The sequence below is a fragment of the Canis lupus genome, chromosome 9, assembly GCF_048164855.1.
Source record: "Canis lupus baileyi chromosome 9, mCanLup2.hap1, whole genome shotgun sequence".
NCBI classification, from domain to species: Eukaryota; Metazoa; Chordata; class Mammalia; order Carnivora; family Canidae; genus Canis; species Canis lupus.
This window is the reverse complement of record NC_132846.1, coordinates 56,783,977-56,805,658: the sequence shown is the minus strand read 5'-3', so window position 1 is coordinate 56,805,658 and position 21,682 is coordinate 56,783,977. Positions and strand designations below refer to the sequence as shown.

General features: G+C 37.4%; 1 long non-coding RNA gene across 2 annotated transcripts in view; it reads left to right on the top strand.

The window, feature by feature from the left end:
- Positions 1-3,975: 3,975 nt before the first annotated feature.
- LOC140640337 (uncharacterized) overlaps positions 3,976-21,682 on the top strand; it is a 39,969-nt gene continuing 22,262 nt past the window's right edge. For both annotated transcript variants that reach the window (XR_012037010.1, XR_012037011.1), the window contains exon 1: positions 3,976-4,275. This is a non-coding gene — a long non-coding RNA (uncharacterized lncRNA). The remainder of the gene's footprint in view (positions 4,276-21,682) is intronic.

Here is a 21,682-nt window from a genome sequence, read left to right as displayed (position 1 = left end):
TAGATAAAAATCAAATCATTTGGTTTATCAAAAAATAAAATGACTGGCAAAACTAAGTAATGGTGAAGATTGCAGCAAGGGAGCATTCATACACTCAATATACATTCATTCACTGAAGAAGAGAGTGATAAATAATGGTCAGATGACTTCACAAAACAATCATTTTAAGGCTAAATATAATCCCGCAAGTATACTCTCAGACATGTGACTTAACATAAGAATTTATGTTTGTTTGTTTGGTTGCGTTTTTTTTATTTTAATTTTTTAAAAATATTTTATTTATTTATTCATGAGAGACACAAAGACAGAGGCAGAGACACAGGCAGAGGGAGAAGCAGGCTCCCTGTGGGGAACCTGATGGGGGTCTCAATCCCAGAACCCCAGGACCACAACCCAAGCCAAAGGCAGATGCTCAACCACTGAGCCACCCAGGTGCCCTGTTTGTTTTTAAAATTGAGGGTTGCTTGGTAAACATATTGGGTTGTGCAATTTTTTAGGGGGGTCATACACGACATTTTAGAAAATAAAATAGAATGGCAAAGAAAAGATCAATATTCACCTAACATTTTAAGGGTAAGAGTTTTAGTCTGACACATATTTGTTGGAAGAAGCAATCCACCTGGGCCTTGGTGGCTGTGTACATTCCTGCTAGGTATGCTAAGAATTTAAAGCTCTGCCCATTCTTTGTCCAGGCCACTACTCAAGGTGGAATTTGCAGAGAACAGCCTTGAGGGATGAGGTAATGTCTCCCCCCAGACAAAGTGCAGGCTTACCATGTAAGCGGAAGATCACCCAAGCTCAATGTTTCTCTCCCATAACACAGCCCACTGCATGTTCAGGCATCCATCACAAACCCTTTGTGTCACACCTGTGGGACTCTGAGGTCTAGGAAATTGATGCCAGAAAACATGAAGCTCTGGCTACTGCTTTTGCCATGAGTAATGAGGTCCTTCATCTCTGACTCGAGAGTTTTGTGTCTCCTGCCAGCATCCATGAAATAATAACAGACTAGTTTATTAGCTTGCAAGTAAGATGATATCCCACACTCTGCACAATTCTCCCCAATGTTTTCCTGGCCACAAAGTGAAACTTTTCTAGCTGTGGATCACTATCAGAAAAGTTTGAAAGCCATTTCACGAACCAAGAAACATGCAAACTACGATTTATAGTAGTAGTGTTTGTAATAGCCCAAATAAAACAAAACAAAAGCTGAAAGCAACACAAATATTAATCATCAGGACAATGGATAAATAAGTTCTGGGATAGCCATTCAAAGCAATATATATAGCAGTGAAAATAAACAACCTGCCACAACATGCTGCAAAATGGATCATAGAAACAATGTGGGGTAAATCAAAGCAATTACTGATAACTATCTGCAATATGACAACTTTTTTATGAGTTTTTAAATTAAATATAATTAAACAATATATTAAGACTATATATATGTGGTAAAAATCATTATTTATAAAACAGAATGAAAATATAAACATAATATTCAGGATAGTGCTTAGTCCTGGAAAAGAGTCAGGCTCATGTGCTTATTCTTAGAATATGAGTAGCTTAAATGAAGAATGTATACACAGGAGTTCATTAATGGATCATAATGTAAAATATAAAACATATATTAATTTCACATGCAAGATATTATTTGGTAATTTTTTAAGTGTCCCAAATTCCAAATTAATATAATTCAGAATTGGAAGAGGAAAATGGACAAACTGTGCACACTAACAATACCAAAAACTATTCGTTTCAATCTTTAATATAATTGCCACCAATGGAGAGTAAAATAATTTAATTTCAAACTGCATTAGTTTTTACTGCTTGGAGCACAGACTATGGAGTTTTAAAAGATGTTCTTTAAGTAACCAGTTTTATATTAAATTCCATTTTATTTCATAGAAATGGAAAAATGAAAATACCAGTAAACTCAGATTTAGAGCTGGATATTTTGTTTGTAATTTGGGGATTAATATAGAACACCCCACCACCACATTTCTGCATTGAAAAGAAGCTCAAGTGGTATTATACCCACAGTGTAAGAAATCCAAACACAAGAATAAAGAGAAAATATTTGGGAAACTAGAAGTTAAATGTATCACTCTCTATATGCACCATGCTGAGTGAAACATAAAATTAAATTAAATTCACAAACAGAGAAACATTCTGCTTTCGAACGTTGCTAGTTCTTCTCTGCTCCAATGCTACAAATAGAAATTTAAAAAGTTATCCTGAGCTATGAAAGCATGACTTCTCCTGATGATAATGCAAAATTTTCAAACGTAGATTCATATGAGCTGTGAAGTATTTTAAAGTATTTTAAAAGTATTTTAAAGTATTTTAAAGGGAAAGGAAAAATAATCTTAAAAATTATTTCTCAAGCATTATACTTATTTTACAACTGCATTTGTTTATAAGTGCATGAGTACCATTTATTCTTCCTTTTGTAAAAATGAACAAATAAATAAAAATAATTTAAGGTAAATGCTCTTATGCTAGTTTGCCCATGCCAACGTATGGGGTTTATTTCTAATTCTGTTTGTATGTATGGTGCAAATGGAGTCTTATTAAATCTGTGGTTTCCAAGTCTCATGATTACTTCTTCACAATTTACTCCATATGCCATCCGGCATCTGTAACTCTTACTCCATTAAAAGCCTTTATTTTTTTGGCTTCTCAATGATCCCATTACTTTCCAGGCAACTTGAGCCCATTTGGTTTGCAGGAATGTCACCTCAGCAAAAACCTCTCTGAACAACGATGTCTGCCTGGTCCAGAAAGCTGCGTGGTTGTGGCTGACTTCCTGAGTCTTGGGGTCAGCAGCAACCCACCTTCTCACTGCCCAAGCCCTCCCCTAGCCCTACACATTATACGTTTGGCCCTTCTCTTTTGCTGTGGAGGGAGAAGCAAACCATAGTTACTTTATAGCCAGCAATTAGACTCAGGGTTTCAGAAATTTACTTTCCCTTTAGAAAATAAAAGCAAGAGCACCCTCAAAAAAAGTATGGAAAAAGTGATTTGAAAGGAAAGAACATGGAATCAACGTGAATGTGCTATGGTCCTAAATTGATGCTGGGTTTGGCTCCAATCTTCTGGGGAAATTTAAGACTTCTCAAGGCCCGGACATGCTATAGCAGAAATATAATAAAAGCCAAGAGAATGGGATTCCAGGTGGTCGTGTTGACATTGCTCTGAATAGAAAAGACTTGTTTGAATCCTCTTGCTAAATATGAGCATCACCCAAATGATGAAGCATGCGATTCCCACAGAAAGACGCAGTGTGTGTCATGAAGTATCACCACAGCAGATAGACACACGTTTTCCTAGCTATCACCTGTTAATAAAGTCTGTTACACAAAATACTTTCAGTTCAGGTGCAGGGTTTGGTGATGAGACAGTAGGTTCAGGAGAGCCTGTGTTCTTCGAATTCTGTCTCACATTCCTGCCGATGAAGCGCTATCACTTGGATTTCTCTACCTGAATTTATTTTAACTCCCTCCAGGAGGTAGTATCCGAGGTTGGTCACATCAAACATTGTTTTAAAACGCTGTGATATTCTGTGTGGCCTCACCTTTCTAGCACCTGAACATTCCTCTGAAGGATGGTAACATCCACCACCCAAAAATACGTCGCTTCGCCACATTATTTTGAGATGTAGGCACTTGTAAAACAGCCAGTGTAAGAGGAGGCTTTCTCTGAATTCCCCTTCTCTGCCTAAAGACAGATCCTCCAGCAGAAACTCAGTTGTATAAATCTTCCCCCCAGGATATTCGTTTGCCAGGGAAGACTGACTCATCAAAGGAGAAAAGGCTGGAAGTCGATACCACACCAGACACACTCTGTCACAAAGCGTCATACCTCCCAATCTGTTTTACTAAGGGCATCACAGACCACCTGTTCATCTTTCACCAAAATCCCTTCATCCCTCTTAAAAAGCCTACCCCCCACTTCTCCTTCTCCATTATGACAGTATCTAATCCTGAAATCTACACCAACTCCCGGAGTTACTCGTTTTCCCTGCGTATCTTCCACATATATATGAAATATTCATGTTGATACATTCTTTTTGGTTTTCTCTTGTCAATCTGTCTTTTATTACAGAGATCTCAGCTAAGAACTCAGAAGAGTAGAAGGAAATCATACTTCCTTCATCCTCTGGTTGTAAAGACCTCCTGAGCTGATAGAGGGAAACCATCAGCCAGTGACCAGCACAGAGTACTAACTTAGTTCGTGGTCCTGATGACGGTGAAAATGAGGAGAAGGCAATGAATGGTAAGATCAACAATTATAAGCATTATTGTATGATCCAATGAATTTAAAGATCTCTCGATATCAGACTGCTTTTATCAGGCATATGATCTATGAAAATGATAAGATAAATAAGCACAAGACTAGAAAATAGGAAGTATAAAACTTTCAATCAGGAAATAAGTTCAAAGGACTTTTTCTAAGAATAGTTCATTTAAAGAAAGCAATCTTGAGAGATGAGAACTACATGTGTACTAATGTGACGCTATGGCAACAATGCCTTTATGATTTGTATTTTAAACATCTTAATTACCATTATACGTGTTTTAGATGAAATGTGCCAGTACAGTTGAAAGAGTCATTCATTCATTTTTTCATATTGCCTGTATTTTAATAGAAGTCAAAGCATGCTCATAATTTTTATTTTATCACTTCTTGGATTGCAAAATATTTTCTTCCTTAGATTTTGAAAAATTAGTATTCAAAGCTTCTTGTCATTACATAAAGCATTTAAAGGATTTAAGTGTTTGCTTTATCCGTTTTCTGAAAAAAAAATGTATGTTTGGGGAATTCGGAGGACACAGAATGGACTTTTCCTTTTAGTTTTAAGTCATCCTAAAAAAAATAATAAATCAGGGAGATTATAAAGAATGACTAAAACTGAAAAGTGTGGAAGTCAGTAGGGGAGCATTTTATGGAGGAAATCAGTCAAGCAAAAGTACATAGACCAAAAGCTTAGAGTATTGCCTTAGCAAAAGGACATCAGACCTGAGTGCAGCAGAAGCTAGCTAAGTGCCTTTTACAAAAAAGGAAAACTTAGTGGAAGAATGCCCAGTAGCACATCAAAGCCACTGCCAGCAGTGTGTCTGGATTTCACCAGAACCTGGAACAAGAACATGGACATCAAGGAGAAGTTTCCTTGCTTCTGTTTAAGGGAAAATGAGTGCTCATCTCTGCTTCTTCCTGTGTCTTCTTTTAATTTTCTCTTCTGCATATTCATATTCATTTCCTCAGCTATCCTTTTCCTTGGTCCATTATGACCATCCCAAAATGGTGCCTCCTGTCATCTTTCAACTTGAGCTCCTATCAACAAACGAGCCTCTGTCCCAGTTGAGGAGAAAGAATAGAATGTTGATTGTGATTTATCCAATCATCTCTGGCTTCAGGAAGGGATAATGTGGTGTATAGGTCTGCAAGGCCCCACTTCTGTGAGATATGTAATGTATAGCACGGGGTATATCTTTTACCCATGGAAAGATAAAGATGTATTAACTCACTCTGATTAGAGGGAAATATTTCTAAAGGAGAATATTCATATACATCTTACATTAAGGATGGCTGGGAACTACAGCAAAATATTCAGGAAAAAAAATATTTGGGGCTTTGATTACCAGTCTCAAGAGACTGGATGTCACTCTTTTGTCAATGTGGAATTGTGGAACATTTTTAAGCTAATAGGGTGAATCTGAGCAGTGGTTCAAGTGATGTAATTTGACTTCTCTGCATCAAAGAGATTAGAAGTGGAGGACTAGCAATTTAAATTCCTAAAAATCAGAACAAAATGTTGAAATGCAAGGTTTTTATGAAAGTAACTTCAAGATCAAGGAAAATAACACATACAGACTAATGTCTTATTTTTTCCATAAACAACAAAAATTTTTTTTAAACCTTATCTATTGAATATTTATCATGTGCCAGAGAGTAGGCCATATATTAGGAGTACAATGGTTTACTCTTCATGCATCTACAAACAGCTGTAGTCTCCTGGGATTATGGGGGGTGGTGATCAAATGTAAATTATTAAATAACTAATGGAGTACCTAATTACATTGTGATCAATAATGTGAAAAGATTAGAAACCTATGAATGAGTATAAGAGACTAGGCAAGGGGTCTCAGAGTAAATGAATTTTAAATTATCTGGATGCATAAACATCATTTAAAAGAAGCATATGATGTTACAGATTAGAATTTAGAAAAAAAAAAAGAAAGTTCACTCAAAAAGAGCATGTCTGGTAGATATGATGATGAGTTCAGATATGGAGCTACCAGTTTGGGAGATGAGAGCTAACATCCAAGAACATATATACTTATTAGTTAGTTATAAATGAGGGTCAGGAGGGGCACCTGGGTAGCTCAGTTGGTTAAATGTCTGCCTTCAGTTCAGGTCATGATCTCAAGGTCCTGGGATGGTGTCCCGCTTCAGGCTTCCTGCTCAGCGGAGAGTCTTGCTTCTTTCTCTTTTTCCCTCTGTCCTACCCCACCACTCATTCTCTCTCTCTCTCTCTCTCTCTCTGAAAGAAATAAAATATTTTAAAAAAATAAATAAGTGAGGGACAGGAAATAATGGTAGGAATTTAAAGAAAATCAGATTTATACATGCAGACAACTTTGATGTAATATCAACTGTTTTGGTGCCACTTTCGACAGGATCCAGACCTTATTTGGATCCTGCACAAGGATCTTTCTTACAAAGTATCATAATGCACATTTGTTTTTTGCTTTCAAAAATGTATGTTTCTTTTTCTTAATTTAGGTCCGATGCTGCATTGCAATTAAATGTTTATGCAGTTGGATTTCCCTCTGGATTATTAGTTCCTTGAGATTGTGCATATTTATTTATCTCATTCCTCCCATGCTTTGCACAGAACCCAAAACAGAGCAGGTGCTTAATAAATATTTGATGAATGGAAAAGAATAAAGAAATGGATGATGAATGGCTACTGCATATGCAGAGATGCACAAGGTTTGTGGAGCAGAGGAAACAGAAGAAGGTGCAAAATCTTCAAGGCATGAGAAAACCTTCATGATGTAGGCAAGAGCACTGTGTGGGTGCAGAATGGGACAGATAATTAGGGCCACACAAGGCAAAGCCCCTAAGGCCTAATAAAGCAATTTTGGCTTTATTCTGGAGGGAGTAAAAGTCCTCATAATGTTTCAAAGATGTGTGCAGCTGAAAAAAATGGTGGAATATAAGAGTGGAGCTTAATGAGTGATTGAGGGAATAATGAGCCATTTTTACATTTCAGTTAAAGAACAGTGATGATGAGAAGCACCTGAGTGGCTCAGGTGATTAAGTGTCCAATTCTTGATTTTGTCTCAGGTTATGATCTCAGGATCCTGAAATACAGCCCCAGGTCAGGCTCTGTGCTCAGCAGGAAGTTTGCTTGAGATTCTCTCTCCTTCTCCCTCTCCCTCTGCCCTTCCCTCACTCAAGGTGGCTCTCTCTCTCTCTCTCTCAAATAAATAACTCTTAAAAAAAAAAAGAATACTGATGATGAAGTAAAGATGTTTTGTATCTCTGTGTGAAAACAAAATTTCAATTTCTAGAAGATTCTTTAAAAATCAGAATCTAATAAGACTGATGAAATTACTCCAGAAGGCAAAATGACTAATCTTATGCCTATGGTCTTTCTCAAAATACCTGTGAAAATATTCAGAGAAATTTAGAATGTGTAATTTTAAAAATATACATATGCTTATGAAATGCAGGAAGAGACATCATGAAGTTTTGAAAGGAAATCTTACAGAAAATCTACCCCATCAGCTGTGGTTCTGTGGAACAGCATGTCCCACAATGGCAACTTTATCTGGGAACTCTGATGACAACAAATCAGCATCACAAAAGCAGCCAAAGACCATACAAAAATGAATGGGTGTGCTATGTTCCAAAAAAACCATTATTTTCAAAAACTGCTGGTGAGCCAAATTTAGCTTATGAGTCATAGTTTGCTAACCCCTGATCTGGTTATTGTACCTGATTATTGTAAGAAGCAGTGTGTGAAGAGGGTAGGTCAACATTACAAAGAATTATAAAATTTCCACTAAAGCTACTTCAGAATCCTATTGCATACCACTCAATGCTATTACTAATAGATTATTATCTGGGAATGAGGGAGAAAATGTCAAAGGGGCATAACACTTTCTTTACAAATGAAGCACATGTTGAAATTTTTTTTTTTTTTTTTTTGATGCTTAGAAGGTCATTAGCCTTGGGGACCTGACCTGATAGATACTAGGAAAATGAATCCACTCAGATTATACTACTCTGAAATACCTGCTTCAAAGATCAGTAATTTATTTTCTTAAAGTAGCAAGCTGTCTTCCTGGAACCATGCTGCTATAACAAAATACCATTGAATGGATGGTTTAAACAACAAAAATTTATCTCTCTCAGTTCTGGAGACTGGGAAGTCCTAGACCAAAGTGCTAGTTGACTTTGCTCCTTGTGAATACCCTGCTCCTGGTCTGCAGATGGTCCTCTTCTCCTGTAGCATCCTGGTCTGCAGATGGTCCTCTTCTCCTGTAGCTTCCCGTGGTGAGGAGAAAGTGAAAGGAAGCAAGCAAGCACTCTCTTGTCTCCTCTTATAAAGACACTGATCTTATCATGAGGGCCCAACCCTCATAGCCTAATTACTTCCCAAAGTCTCCGTCCATCTCTAAATACCTCCGCATTGACAATTAGCAGTTCAACGTATGAATTTTCAGGGTACACAAACCCAGTACGATAGGTCAAAGCAAGCTTGGCAACTGAAGTCAAGTCATCACAAAGTCTTCATTTTCTCAGTCACCATGTCACTTAACAGCCACCTCCTCATCCCAAACTAGGATAATAAATGTATTGACCATTTAACCTGCTGATGACTGAAGAAATGTTTTCAGCCTTTACCTCCTGGCTCTATTGCTCCCTTCCTACCACTTCCATTGCTCCCTTTTACCTGCGTCTCACCCTCTACCAAGACACTTTGATTCTGAAACCTCATATGACATTGAAGTTTCACTCCATAATGAAATTTTTCCAAAAAAATAATTTATATTCTGTCATTTGAGGTCCTATCCTTGTTCATTGTAGAGTCCAACTCAAGGTCCCAGAATTTCAGCCTGAGCCAGATACCCTTGTCCTCAAAAGGAGTTTATATATACACATATGTATTTATAAACATATGTATACATATTCCATACAAAGAATAGTTTATAATACTTATAAGTAAGTTGTTATAATAAAATTGTAACAAGAATAATTAAATATTTCCTTTGTGTTTAATACGTGTACATGAGTCTTATCGCCATTCTTTTAAAAATAGTCTTGGTTCATTTTTCTCATTTTATCCCTTATGCTCTATATTTATGCTTGTATACATGTACCCAAATATATATTTAATATATTAGGGTTCCCAAGCACTCTCTATTTAAAGGTGAAAAATTTACCTTATTCGTGGATATTTTTTAAAAGGCCTCTCCTAAACTAATCACTACAACATTTTGACTTCTTTCTTATGAAATTTGAAGTTTTCTGAGAGTTCAGTCAAGGTCATGTAACATTTAATTTTTAATCAGTTATTTAGACCCAAGATTGATAGTTTTCAAAGCCTAACGCTTCTGGAGAGTGTACCTGTGTTTTCTGAATCTCTTCCCCATCCCTCTCTTTTATTATCCTGAAGAGAAAGTATTATTTTTGATTTTATGACAGCTCAGCTGCTTCTATCAAAGAGCAATCTTTGTCATTCCTCACTACCTATCTTCTTCTTTGCTGATCTCTTGCTCCCTCTGAACCAGAAACATTCCTTAGATTTATGGACATTTCTTGTACAATGTTCTTTTCATTTTGTTGCTTAGATCTTTACTCATTTTGGTTCTAGTTTCTTTAGCTCTATTTTGGATTTTTTCCAATCTCCCAGTCTTTGAAGTTTCAATCTGTCTATTAGTCTTTTTTCTGTATGTGCCTTTTATTCACTCATAGACTAGTCTAACCATTCATTTCTCTTCCCAAGCAGAGAGAATTCTCCTTTTGAATAAATGATGTTTTTCTTCAGTGGATTTTTCCAATACAATCTTCTAATACCAAGTGATTAATATTTTTTATTTGCTGAGGGCCTACTACGTGTCAGACAGTATATATAAACAAGGTTAATGACTTCTCACAAAAACTATAAAATTGATATAATTCTACAGATGAGGGAATAGAAGCTCAGATGAATTAAAGGGTTGACATTTTCACAAGTCCTGGATTTACTCTCCAAGTATTTACTGAGCTATTTCCAAACACCAGGACCAGGCACTGGATCAGATGTTGGGAGTGTAGTAGAGTAGGAGACTATTGATATTCATGTCCTCATGAAGCATTATACAGGACATTATCAGTATATAAATAAATATGTAGCTAGGTATCAAATAATATAAGATTTTAAACATAATAGGAATATAAATTATGACACACACAATAAAAGAAATGAATATGTGGTTTGATAAAACATAACTGGGTGTGAAGTGGTTGGAATGGGCCTCACTGAAGAGACAACAAGGTAGCAGAAATCTGAAAGAGTAGAAGGACTCAGTCATTAGAAGTGGGATGAGAAGAGTATTCCAGGCCCAAGAATGTGAATAAGGAAAGAAGACAGGCCAGGAAAAGTTGTAGGTGTGTTCAACAAATAAAATATATCCAATAATATTAGTGGTTAAGCAGAATGAGATGAGATTTTGGAGGCAGGACTGTCATGTTCTAAAGTGTGTATTCTTCTACCTCTCTCTGAGAAGTTGGTGTCATTTGCTTGACACAGCAATAAAATAGTACTGACTCCATAGCATTTATTGGGATTTGTTGAAGTGTCTCATGTCTCAGGCCTGGTTCCTCTTACCTAACTGTATTCACCCTCTTGGTGAACTTATTAAATCCAAGGGCTTCAAATACACATATATCCCAATGACTTCCCAATGTTACTTATAGCCTGGACCTCTCTCTGAATCCCCAAACTGTATATCCCCATATATACTAGACACTTCCACTTGGATGTTTGTTAAACATCTCAAACAGAACTTCTCCAAAAGTGAATTCCATCAGGAGATTTCTTATGGGATCTGGGGTTTGATTTTATCCCCATTTACAAGAACCTAACCTGTATCATCTCTTTCATGCTGTCAGAAGACACAAAACTCCTGGTTTGTGCTATTTCACTTGCCACTAAGTCCCACCATGTGGAGGGAGTGAGAGAATTGTTACACATGTAGTGGATTTTCATCGTTGCCAAGGAACTCTAACTTAGCATAAGCCACTGCTTTTATAACAAGCAGTAGACAAACTTGCTCTCTGTCCCTGAAGCAGACATCATTTCATCTTTCAAGATTGCTCCCTAGAAAAAAACTCTCTGAGAAATGGCCCAGGTTAAGGGCATTCAAGTCCTGGCATTCTTGACATACCTAGAGAGATGAGTAAGAATTCAAGAAACCCATGGAGGACTGTCTCACTCACTACTTCCATAAAATGGGTATGAAGTGGTTGATACCATGGAGGCATGTGGAAAGGGGCCTGGGTCTACATGCTGCTACCGTATCCCTTGTCAGTAAGGGTATGTTTAGTGGTTCTGGTACTCAGGTCAAAAATTTCAACAGTGAACTTGGTTGGACTTATCTCCTCATCCTCAACCTTGGTGGGCTGATTGGTGGTTGGGAAAGGTCTAGGTACCTGGATCAAAGTCTGAGTAGTTCCTACTTTCTTTTCATAATGAACATCCATAATGAACATTCCATCATCTAATGACCTTGTTTCCTTGATGTCCACTTCACCTCACCTAAGAAAGAAGGAGAAGGCTAGATATCATTACCGGGGCCACCATTCCAAGATTATCGATTTCCCCATCCATAATTTGCTCTTCAGGAAGCCTCTCACCCTGGCTGGATACTCATCTGGGGATAGAATGCTGCCCTGAAAAAAAAAAAAAAAAAGAATGCTGCCCTAATCCAATCAGCTGTAATATCAGCTTCTGCACTCTCTTCTTCTGAGAAATAAAACTCTATAGGCCTCCTCATCTTTTGTCCTTCTTAACAGCATGAATAAGGCATCCTTTCTGTTATCACTCCAGTTGAGGATCTGATAGCCCATTTCTACCATCAAATCATATTAAGATGCTCTAAATATGGGTGCCAGCATGACCTCCTCCAATCCAACTATGGGCTGAGTTGTGGAGATCCCTAGCTCTGCTGCTATACTTGGGTCCCCTAGTCATAGCGTGGCTCACTTCTAGCTTTTTGCAGCACCTCCACACTCAGAGACTCCAACACCATTATATTCCCTGACCTCACCTTGTGAAATGGACCTGCTGGGCTCCTCTTGCCTCAAGATTCCCACCACACTACAGAAGCCTTCCATCTTGGATTTACTTATTTAGTCAGTCTATAATTCCTTTCTCCCACTAGAACCTAAGGTCTCTGAAGGAGAATAGTTTTGTATCTCATATTCATTCATATCTCTGGCACTTAAGACAATGCCTTAAACATAATCAATGCTCTTATTATCATTTATAGAAGGAATGGATATATGTCACTATTCATTCACTGTCAGAGCAGGGAACTGGATGGTCTCTGTCACTGCTCTATTCCCTGTATCTAAACTAGGAGCCCATCACAGACTTTTCATAAGTGTTCCCTGAATAAATGGATCATATGGTCAAATGATGTGAGTCTTAACTGAACAATCTCTCTGCAGAATGAAATGTAATGGTTAACTTCCACTTAGGCATTTTACTAATCACTTAAAAAATGAAGTTTATTTTAGACAATGTGACTCATTTATTGATTCAGCAAGGATTTATTATTTGCAAGCCTGTAGTAAGGGTTCATTCCTCACAGGGCTTAGCGGAACTTGTTGGAAAACAAATTCAAAGAATGCCCTGTCGAGTGTGACACAGACTACTGGATCTTTGCCATAAACTGTCCTCTCTTCTTTTCAGGCACACACATGCCATTCACTGGCTCCCCAGCAGGCCATGTGGCACCAGGAGGGTTTTCTCACCAGAGGAAGGCAAGCTGAAGGGACATGTGCCACTCTCAGGCTTGGTCTATAAAATCCTTCCGTGTGCCACCCCCTTTTATTCTCTCTGGCTACCAAGAAGGGGGCAACCTGCAGGGCAGTTCTGGAAGCTGCACATGGAGATAACAGAACCTTGTTCCGATTTGGTCCATGGATTTGCTTGGCCAAACTACTACATTCCTCTCAGAATTGCTCTTAGCGTTTAATTTTGGTTCAAGCCATTAGATATTTCAGGGGTCATTCTTAAAAACCATTTAGCATATATTAATTCATGGAAGAAATAATTTCACTGGCTTTTAAAAAGCAAATACTTTCAGGAATATTTTTCTTTCTAAATAAAATGGTAGCAACTCAATATTCAGTATATCTCTTGTTTTCCAAGGTCACCATGAGGGTGAATGCATTAAGGATAATAAAACTTATTCTGTTGGATTTTTCCCCACAAGTTATTTGAAGAATTCTCACAGAAATTTTTCATATAACTTCCCTCAAATTTTTTCTGAAGAATCTCCAGAGGTTGTGTTTCCTATCATGGAAAGTTGCATCACCTCTCTCGCATGTTGACTCTCCCTTCCTCCCCCTCTGACAACCACAGGCAATATTTCTTGGAGGGGCCTCTACTGTCCCCACTCTGGTGAGGATTCTCCATAGTAGCCTCTTGCATTTTCTCTGAAGAACTTCCACCAGACACAACCAGGTGCTTCTGAAACTCTGGAGACAAAGATGTCAACATGCAGAGCATGCTCTGAGCCTCAGAGGAACAAGCTATTGTGGGGATGGTGATTCACTCTCTTTTCTATTATTTTGCCCTCACAGAGTGAAAACAATTTATTAATCTTTCCCTAACACTGTTTCCTACCTTTAATCCTTCCAGACCGGGTCCCAAATGTGATTCTTCTTCCTTTGGGGATGCCACTAGGGAAAATTAAACCCAATACTCTACTCTAAATCCCCTCTCACACTGATAATTGAGGCTGTGATACTAGTGCAAGCTTTTCTGTCTACCCCTCTTTGCCCTTTAGAGAATTCTGTCCCTATTTCTTCATGTAAATAAATTCCAGGCCCAACAGGCACACAAGTGCACCAGAAAGAAGCAAAAGTTTGACTCTCTAAATGGAACAGAGCTCAAGGCTCAGGTTTAGTCTCCTTACATAAATTAGTCACTGATTCAGGGCCAAGCACACTGCTTGCCACTGGAACAGACACCAACAGTATACGGAAAGGGATTTATAAAGAAATGAGGAGAAGTTTTAAGGTTTAACCTCTGTTTAGTTGTCTTAGATCAGATGTGTGTGAATGTGTATAAGTGTGTATCTGTGCATGCGTGGGCATGTGTGTTTCTTCAGCCTTATTGGAATAATACTATTTACTTCCATTTACTTTGTAGAATCAAAAAAAAAAAAAAAAACCCATATTATTCATTTAATCATGACCATACAGGGATCTAGTATGTTTTCATTTTAATAAAAATGACCTGGCAAAGTAACATTTCTTTTAACCCCTTTTAGATGTAGATTCAATGTGATAAATAAAGGGAGAATACAGATTTTTAATCAGATGAAGGTAGCAGTGAAGCTTATACAGAACAGAAGCAGAACAAATATGCTCATTTAAGCTCCCTGTTACTAGTGTGTAGCCTCTCTGAATTCAGTTTCCTAATTCTTAAAGGAGGGCATTAGTTTTTGCAGTGGCATTATGAGGCTTAGACATAATGTATGCAAAGTGACAATCCTATTAGGCACTCAGTAAATAAAAATTTCTTTTCTTGAATAGAGAACAAACTTGGACCCAGCTTTGGGCACATGATTTAACTCTCTAATTGCTAATTGACCCCTTTTAAAATGGGAAGAACATTACCACTTATCTTGTAAAGTTGAGATAAGGCATGAATCCCACTATACTGGTCTTGTAATTAACTTAGATAAACATTATTATTGCCATTATATTACTTTTCCAAACATATATTAAAAATCTGTCACTTATAAACTTAAGCTTGTTCCTAAAGGTTTTCCCCTTTTTAAAAATTTTTAAACTAAACTCTAAGTATTGAAGTGTCTGTATCCTCAGAATATTATTTTTTTAACTTTCTATTTTGAAAAACTTTTAGATTTATAGAGAAGTTACAAAATAATAGAATTTCAGTATTTCATTTACTTAGCTTTCTCTAAAGTCAACGTCTTACACAAGCATGGTACATTATCAAAAGTGCAAAATTAACATTTGGTATACTCCCATTTACTAATCTATAGACATGATTTGAATTTCCTGAGCTGTCACGTGAAAGTTTTCTTTTTTTTTTCTCTATCCAATCCAGGACCACACATTGCATTTGATTGATGTCTCCTTAATCTCTTCTAATCTCTAAAAGTTTCTTTCTCTCTCTTTCACTCTTTCTCTCTCTCTGTCTTCTATGACCTTAGTACTTATGAAGACTTCCTTTTTTAGGGTGTTAGTTACACTACAGCTGTGCAAATATCCTATTTTTTTAAAGATTTTATTTATTTATTCATGAGAGACACACAGACACAGAGAGAGAGAGAGAGAGAGAGAGAGAGAGAGAGGCAGAGACATAGGCAGAGGGAGAAGCAGGTTCCATGCAGGAAGCCCAATGTGAGACTCCATCCCAGCCCCCGGGATCACATCCTGAGCCAAAGGCAGACACTCAACTGCTGAGCCACCCAGGCAACCAGCAAATATCCTATTCATCATAATTTTGTTCACTAATTTTAGTAATCATTGATGATCTTTGCCTTTGGCTGTCATACTGTGGTGTTGGCCCAAAGATGATTTTCTTTTTTCCTCATGTCCTGCACATTACTTTATTATAATTCTGCTACAAAGACACCACAAAACTAGAAGAAAACATAGAGAAGAAGTTCCTTGACCCTGGTCTTGGTAAGGATTTTTTAGACTTGACAGCGAAGTACAAGCAGCAGAAGCAAAAATCAACAAGTGAGACTACATCAAATTAAAAGCTTCTGTGCATCAAAAGACATAATTAACAAAGGAAACTCATGGTTTTAAAATTTTTGTCTATATCTGGGGTACTTGAAACATTACCATGAACTTTTTCCAGAACTTTCATAAGAGTGAGTCTCACATCCTTGCTATCCATTTCTCTTCCCTCATATCTCCACTCTGCTTTCATCTTCTCTTTTCAGTAACTGATCTTAATAGTTTCTAGTTATCATTTCCATACTTCTCATCTACAAATAAAAGTATACATATAAAACTTATTATATTTCTATCTTTTACAGGAATTTTTTTCTCACCGTTCTGGAGATTAAAAGTCTGAGATTAAGGTGCTAGCATGATTGGGTAAAGGCCTTTCTCCAGGTCACAAACCTTTCACTGTGTTCTCATGTGGTGAAAGAGGAAAGGATTTCTCTAGGGTCTATTTTATAAAAGCACTAATCCCATTATTGAGGCTGTACCTTTGTGTTGTAAGCACCCCTCCAAAAGCCCCTCCTCTTAATACCGTCATTGGAGCATTAGGATTTCAACATATGAATTTGGGGAACAGACACATTCAACCATAGCACTCATCTTTTACCACACTGGCATTGTACCTATCATTAGCTCAAGAAGACAGCAAGATTATCTCCCTGTAGGCACAAGGAACATTCATCTAATGTAAATTTATTTATATCATCATTTTTCCCATTCCTTATGCTTCAACAGAATGTCATATTCCTTAGTTCTTACAGTACATGAACTAGTAAATAGACTTGTATGCTTTTGATGAGCAGTTTACCTTCTCAAAGGTTGTAATAAATACACCACTATATATTAGGAGGGAAAAAAGGCCAACAGTGGTACAGAGAGTTTAATCAATGCCAAAGTTACACAGCTAGTAAGTGCAGTTGAATTTGAAACCTGACAGTCTGTTTTCTAAATCGACAATATATTGAGTGAAAGTCATGAATACTGATGGATTTTAAATGTTAAGGACAAGCATTTTTCGTATCTGTATATTTCCTGAGAGCTTACTACACATCAGCTACTGGCCCAAAATGAAACCCATCCACTCCCATAACCCTCACAACATCTCTCTGAGAAGGGCACACGGTCATTGCCAGCACTTCAAATTACCCAATTCATAAGTGCAAGAAAAATGGCAGTCCCAGGGATATCATATTCCCCAGACCTATTCTTAGCCTGTAGATGGCCTCGGTGACTTCTAAGGCATTATATACACTTATTAAAATCTATAGTCATCTTCCTTTACATTTATTTATTTATTTATTTATTTATTTATTTATTTATTTATTTTTCTGAAGTTGGCAGTTAGACACAGCATTTCACATGTTTTTTGTAAGTCTGAGAGAAAGGCCATCCTGTCTAGGTAATTTACTTTTACTCAAAAGAACACAGAAGTGTTCACAGAAGAGTAGTGAAATCCTCAGGGCCCCAGGGCAATCAGTTGTGATACTAGGGTTGAAACCCTGGGTGGAGGATTCTGAAAATTTCAGAATTTGGGGTTCGAATTCCAAAATTCAAATTCATTGCATTATATATATTTAAGGAATACTATATACAATCTTTTTTTAAAAAAAAAAAGAATATTCTTATCTGTGCTTTTGTTATTTGAAATGAAGACAGACCCCTGCAGGATATTGGCATTTATTTGAACACCTGAAGTAAGAATCGAGAGATCCATTCTTGGTCCTGATTTCACTCTTTACTGGCTATATGATATTTGGAAATCCATTTACACTTTAGTGACTGTTAATTGGAGACTTGTCTAGCACGCACACTTTTTTGGAGATAAACAGTGAACTGACTGGCCGGTAAAGAGCTGTTGCTCAGACTGCAGTCAATTACCTTTCAAGAAGCTCCTGGGGGGGAAAAAATCGGTATAAGGATTAACCCTCTCATCTAAAAGATACCTAAGGATATGGACCTTAAAAGCACTTTGATTTGCATATTTTTCTCATAGCATTTGGCCTTATCTTTGGCTGATTGTGAATTTCTACTTGGAGGGGGAAAGAAAGTGCTAAAATTCAGCTCTTAATTTATTCTGCTAGTCACATATGCTGTCTTTCATCTTGCTAACTTGTAATAAGTGGATGTCCTAATCTCATCGTTCATACCCTTTCCTTGTTGGCAAGATTTGAAAAACGAAGAGCAGAACGAGCAATTTGTAGAGAAGAATATAATAAAGTACTCTGGTCCCCCTAGAAGGAACTTTTTTTTGTTAACAAGACCTTACATTGTCCTACTGAATAATGCAAAATTTGTTTGGTTGTACCCTGCAGGGCTCCCCAGCCCCAAAGCCAGGGGCAACAACAGTACTGGGTTGGCACAAAGTAGCAGAAATGTCATTTTTTAATTATGTGGTTCTGAGGGGAATCTATTATCCACTGCTGAGATGCTGAAATCAGACAATTTATCTCCAAGGCAGCTCTGTCTACAATCTAGAATATATATCTCTTGTCACTGCAGGAAATAGAACGAAAGGATGTTTTTATTTCTGGTGCCTTATGTTTATAAATTTATTCTTTTAAGTTTTGCCAGTGAAAGGGAATAATGTCCTAACGTATTGTTCTGCCCGCTTCTCCTTCCTGAAGGGTGTTCAAGTCACCCTGGCTCTTTTTTCCCTCAAGGTGGTATCAAAACTAGTAGGCCTCAGTAAGTCTTTGCCGGGCCTCCAACTCCTATTCCAAATGCCCACGGCCAAGGTAAATAGAAACAAATCCTTGAGAAGGACCCAGCGAATCAGAGGCATCCACCTAAATTAGTATAAATACCAATTGCTCTTTTGCATTTCAAAGGAGATGCTGGAAAGTATTTGAAACCTATCCTTTCTTCTCTCCTGAGCTATTTTCATTTAAATGTAAACTAATACTTATACCTACCAGCTTGTTCCTAAGGATTCTTCATTATTTCTGATTTTTTGCCCCTTAAGGTATCAAAGCAAATGAAAGAATTTAGTTCATATTTGTCTACCCTCCCCCTTTCTGTAAAAAAAAATCTGCCAAATTCATGAATGTTCACGCTCTGTGTGCATCAGGGCTCCAAGCAATTCACATCTATTAACCATCAGGTACAAGCTAAGTGCTTTTAAAACAAATGGATGCAGTTTATTTTCAACGAATGTATGCTTTCTATATTCTACAATAGCACCAGAAAATTCGATGGAGAGAGAGACCTGGAATAGCAAAATGATAATAGCTGCACTGCCCTCTAGTGTAATGCTACTGGTATAGCAGTTTAGGTACAAGAAGACACATTCAGGGGATTTTTTTGTTTGGGTGCATGAGGGCACCTGTGTGCGTGTGTATGTGTAAACTTTGGTACCAAAAAAAGAGAGAGAGAGGGAAGAGAGAAATAAAAGAAAATGCAATGTAACCTTCTAGGGTTTTATTCTGAAGCTACAAACTTTTCAAAGACGGTAGGTCTCCTAATGCCAAAAGCATACATCTCTAAGGAATTTTCGGCTGGCCTTCTTTGGCAGCACGGGCAAGGGGAAAATGTGATGATCTTTACGGCAGACTTCATTGCTGTAAATACCAGAATAGAAACATTCCAATCAAAATGCTCATCCACTCTGGTTATTCTTCTATAAACATACGCAACTCAGTTGAAAAAATATGCTTCAACAGTGCCATTCGTATTCATGTGTTTCATAAAATAAGTCAGAAAGAAAGGAAATCATACGTAAAAGGATCTGCTCACAGATAATACCTAGTTACTCGCTATTTACAAATAACCATTACTATTAAGCAATATTAGGTTCATCTGGGGATTTTATTCTGAATCTGTCATAGCTAGCATTCTTTGAAAGCTCTACCAGACTGTGACCAGGAATACTTGGGAATTGTGATATACAGGATAAATGCACACATACACACAGAGGAAACTTTGGGATAACTGGAATTTATTTTTCCAGGTTCTATGGGACTGGAATCATAATGTAAATACATAAACATCACAGAATCTCACCCCAGACCTGCCTTTAATTTATAGAAGTCACCCTGACTTTGTAGCTTCTTACATGCTCCCTGCTCCTCAGCTGGATCTGTGGCATTTCCGTCTTACCAGTTCCCAGTTCCTGGACTCTAAGACACATAACCAAACAATATATTTTTTTCCTAACTAACTGGGCAACATAATAGCTGCTTCCAGAGCCAGACTTCATGTGTTTAAATCCTAAATCCGAAAAAAGCTCTGCTACTTTGGGTTAAGTTATATAACATTCTGAGCTTCAATTCCCCATCTCTGAAATGCAGAATATAAGAGCATCTACTTCACAGGGTTGCATGAAGATTAAGTGAGCTAGGACACACATGCCAATCAGCATCACTTCTATCAAATGTGAATATATCCCACTCAAGAAGCTGTTAGCCATGTAAATACCGTTTACACTTCAAAGCACGAAGCAAGATGTCCAGTTATCATTGCCAGTTGAGATGGAGTCCCCAAAGCTGGCAGCAAAAGAAAGAGCTTCTAGAAATTGGAGTCACCTGTGTGAAGAGGCACGGTATTAACATTCCTTGAAATGCTCTCCATTGCAGTTGCTAAAGACAGCAAAGCAGAGTGGCCGCTGAATGCCTCAGAGAAGGCACACAAGTGGCTGGAGGTCCTCTGGGAAAACCCTCTGTAATATATTAATGGAAAGAAAAGAAGCCCTCAGGGGCTCAGGGGCGCCTTAATGGCTCAGTAGGTTAAGCTTCTGGCTTTAGCTCAGGTCATGATCCCAGAGCCTTGGGATCAAGCCTAGTGTCCCCCCCCCCCCCCCCCCCCCCCCCCCCGTTCTCCTCAGCGGGGTGTCTGCTTACTTCTCACACTGCCCCTCTCTCAAATAAATAGATAAAAATCTTAAGAGAGAGAGAGAGAGAGAGAGAGAGGACAAGTCCTCAAATAAAGCAATTGACTGGCTCTATCTGAATTTCCACAATGGTTCTCCCCTTGGACTCAAAACTGCCATGTGGAGAAAAAGGGTCTTCTTTATTTCTTGCAGTATATCCAAAGGGAATCAAACATCCCAACTTATTAGAGTGTTAATGTTAAAAGACCATTTTATAACCTAGGAAAAAGAAAGAGGTGTTATTGCTCACATTATTGTGAACTACTTTTGTTTTATGTAGTTAGCTACTAAATCTTAGGAGAAAACCTCAGTTCTCAGGCTATTAGGGTCCAGATTTGAGGAAAAAAAGAATTTAAATCTCTCCCATTTAGAGATTTGACATTTGATTCTATTACTTGATCATGTCTTAACTGGGGAAATAAAACCTGGTTCTGAAACCTGACTCCATCTAATAATCCAACTACACACAGTAGATTTTATATATACGTACTTTTATAAATTTTACATGTAGTTACATAAAAATTCATATATAAAATACACATACAATGCATGTATATTTTATAGATATATTTATATAAAAATGCATATATGTGTTTGTTTATATAAAAATACATATATATATAAAATCTATTACATATAACCTTCAGAGGAAAGACAGGGGAACTTATTTCAAAAGGTAATTGAAAATACAATACAAAAATATTCATGACACTAATAAATTAATAAAAAGATAAAATAACAAAATTTTGAGAGATTATTTTTGATGATGAAATCACTACACTGAAATAAGTGGCATATGAGAGATTCTATCAAATTCAA